Consider the following 4,030-nt stretch of genomic DNA (forward strand, 5'->3'; position numbering starts at 1 on the left):
AAGGTGTGATGGATCACATGTGATGCGATCTGAGCGTCGGCACGGCCGACACCGATTGACCGCCGGGATTATGTTCATTCCTGAGCGTCAGATCGAATGGATCATTGGATCCAACGACGACTGATGAGGGAATGGGGATCTGAAGGGTTACAACCCTCACACTGATGATTAGATTAACAGGGCTATATTAAATGTTATACTCTCAGATCGAACGATCCAGATCTGATCCAATTCATCGATTCAACTAATCCTTTGAGCATTTATCTCATCTGTGCATTCCAATTCAAAAAGCCTAGTATAAAAAAGTTTACGAAAAAGTTCGTTGGTCTCAGAATTTGAAGTGAGATTGAATTTTATATCTATAATCTTGATTATGTAATTACCTAATAATCACATAACTAAAGTCATATACGATAATTTAGTATAATGGATTAACTAATAGGTACAATGGATCACCTAATACAAGTGATAATTAAGAAGAAGATAAAATAAGAAGATAATAATTATCAAGTAACTAATAATATTATTAATCATTAATTATTATACGTTGTTTATAACAATAATAATAATATTATACATTATTTCTGTAATAAGGTGGAATCTGCCATCTCAGCGGTTCCACATGTTCAGCTCCATGACCATCTATGAAGAGATAAATCGAGAAGTTGTAGTTGGCCACGACGGAGAGGATATTGTCTCGGCTTCATCGAGATTTGAACTCTTACCCATTTCTGCAACTCTGCTCAATCGTAATCAATTCAATTATGCTCCGAAAATAATATTATACATTATTAATAATATTAAACTTGATTTTTATACAACAATAATTAATTAATTAAATTTTAACTCTAGATTTTTCCATCATTAGATTTTATCTTTTATTTTATGATGATAATTTATATTTAAATAAATTTTAGCTAATTTTATTATTATTAATTAAAAATTTTATGTTTTTTATTTAATATATATTGTTATGATTTTATATCGTCTAAATATTTATTTTTTATGTATCATTTATGCACTATCAAATTAAGAAATTTCTTTTTTTTTTAGTTTCATTAGAATGACAGTGATGTGATGTATGTCGGCTACTAGTGGATCCAATGCAAAGAAACCGCCTACGTGTTTAAACGGATTTTAGCTTTTAAATTACGGAAGGGAAGAACTCAAAGTGAAGTTGAGCTCGATGAAACACTGGTTATTTCTTTTGTTTGTTTAAATACTTTCTACATGGCTTTAAATGGTTACACACTAATCAAATTTAGTAACTGTATAGTTGTCAATTTGGATTGGATTGAATCCATCGGATTAATCGCTCCATTAAATAATTTAAGTGAGTTATATTGAATTTTTATCAATTTATTTTAAGATGAATTTAGATGGATTGATCTGTCTAAGCCTGTGATCCACGTGGATTGATCCATGACGGATTTGAATTGATCAAAATCAAAATATTTATTTATTTATTTTAAAATTTAAAATTAAAATAAAAACTTAATAAATTAGTGGATTTAATCCGTTTAAATTTATAATTCAATTTTAAAATTTAAAACTCGAGTTTAAAATTTTCAATTCGATTAATTTAAACTGTAATCTAAATTTAAAATTTTTAATATTTTTTAATTTTTTAATAGATTCATTGATTGACTCATCTAACTTGTAATCTGTTTTAGGTTGAGTTTAATTGAAGATTTTTCAATCCATCAAGTTGATGGATTGACTCATTCTGTCTCACCATTTAATGAATAAGTTCGTCCCGCTACTGGTTGAACTGCTTGACAGCGTAGCTGCATGAATAATGGAAGCATCAGAAACATTTCTTCTTTTCTGTTTCGACTTTGAGTCAAAAGTGGATGGCTACTTAGCTGTTCCAAGTCCTTGCAGTGTCTGCTCTTCCTCCATTGAACTTGGTTGACTTGACTTACGAGTCTTCTTCTGCGAGGAGACTTCCTACTGAGTTCGCTCACACTTCCTTCGCTTTCCTGCTTTCTGTTCTGTCTATATAAATTAAAGGCTTCTCCACTTCACAATCTGAAATCAAGCTACAAGTAACACTAGTCACTGCTTTTGATTCATTCTTGAGATGGCTGAGCAGAAGGTGGTGTTGAAGGTGGTGGCCATGGAAGACGCCAAGAGGCGCTCCAAAGCCCTCAAGACCGCCGTCGGCTTGCCCGGTGTGCTCTGCGTCGCTGGACAAAGACTGCCTCATCGTGGTCGGGGATGGAGTTGACTCGGTCGTGCTGGCCACCGTCCTGAGGAGGAAGATGGGTAGTGCCGACCTTGTCAGTGTCGGATCAGCCGAGGAAAAGAAAGAGGAGAAGAAACCAGCGCCGGCGCCGGTGGCAGAGTCCGGTAAGATCACTTGGCAGCCGCCGCCGGTGAGCTACTGGAGCATGTATCCTGCAGCCCCACAAGTGTATAATCATTATCAGTACCCTTACGAAACCTAGCAAACCGGCGAAGACAATTGTCGCATGATGTGAAGAGATCTTAGCTAGTAGCATGATAAGAAATATTGGATTTGTTTTCGTTATTATATATATATATCCTGTAAAAGAGTTCATCTTATGTGATGTTCCGGTGAGGCTGTTTGTGGCACTAATATTCAATTTTGCCTTCTCATTCCATTTGAGTTAGCTTCTTCAGTTAATCAGTTTTCTCTGCTTTTGATTTGCCATGAAATATTGAGACAGAGAAAGATTTCTTCATTTTTTCCCTCTCAAAGAAGTTGAGCCAGGATCTCTGCTCCATTCGCCGATTCGTCCGCTTTTTGTTAGTCGGAGGCGCCGCCATCTCCATCTGAGAGAATAATGATTATTTTAGAGGATATTAAAAGAGAATTATAGAAAAAAATACACATGAAAACTAAAAAACTAAAGAAAAGTCAAGACAGTGTTATTTTTAAGAGTTTTATCAAAAAAAATATTTAATAATAAAACATTATTCGAAAACAGGTAAATATATGTATAAATAGATCATAAATTAAATCATAATTTTAAAAAATTAAAAATATTTTAAAATTTTAAAAATAAAAAATTGTTATAAATAATACAAAATAAAAAATATATTTGATAAACTTCTACGATGTCACGTCACGACGGCTGTCTTTAAAGTTTTTATCAAAAAGAATTATTCAAAAACTGTTAATGTTACGTCCCGGGAGACGATTGTCCGAAGAATTTCGGCAGCATCTCCTCTGTAACAATTACATTTTTCCTAAATACATATATAATAAGGCTAGCATAGCCCTCATAAGGCCTACACGGCCACAATCTATACACAACAAAGATACTCATAAGTACTAAAACTGATAATAATAACCACAACTATTATTTTATAACATGCATACCAAAAACTGAAACATGTATAAGAAGGTCCATACTATATAGAACCAGTACCGACACAAATACTGAAAATATAGTGAAAACCAATTGGTCGAGATCATCTCGACAGGGGGACTAGCAGGGCGGCTCTCCAGACTGACATCAACTTGAAAAGAATGAAATCAACGGGGTGAGCTCAACGAACTCAGCGGATATCCAGCAGACATGTATAGTAAACTATTCCTAGCAGTAATACTCATACCAGTACAATCTCCTGAAAGGATAGTAAGAAATGCAAAACTGGAAGAATGGAAGAGTTTTACATACCAGAATCACCTACCAAAATCCATTAGGCCTCCTGTATGTGCATGTCAAACATATGTAGCAACCAAAATGCAGCAAGCATAAATAAATGCAATCCATGCAGTATGCACATGATGCAATGACATGGTCACCCCTGATGCCAGTCAGCTACCATCACCACAATGGTGAGGTCGAGTGGGTAGGGCTATGACAACTGTGCACTCTGTCATCACTGCTCCTGAGTGACCGAGTGGACAGGATGCTGTCGGAGTACACCTATCCTCCTACCCCAAGTCATATGGGGGAGCAATGCTCTCATCTCCTCGTCTTATAATGCGAAGGAGGGTATCAAAGCACATTGACAATTCGAACAGATAGACATTTCTTACTCTTAACATTTAAAT

At 35.1% G+C, this 4,030-nt stretch overlaps 1 pseudogene; it reads left to right on the top strand.

Moving 5' to 3' along the window:
• Positions 1 to 2,048: 2,048 nt before the first annotated feature.
• LOC141831784 (heavy metal-associated isoprenylated plant protein 16-like) lies at positions 2,049 to 2,625 on the top strand (annotated as a pseudogene).
• Positions 2,626 to 4,030: the final 1,405 nt, after the last annotated feature.

Source organism: Curcuma longa, chromosome 7 (genome assembly GCF_044706935.1).
Source record: "Curcuma longa cultivar G26 ecotype Majalengka, Jawa Barat chromosome 7, ITB_CL_G26_1.1, whole genome shotgun sequence".
Taxonomy (NCBI): Eukaryota; Viridiplantae; Streptophyta; class Magnoliopsida; order Zingiberales; family Zingiberaceae; genus Curcuma; species Curcuma longa.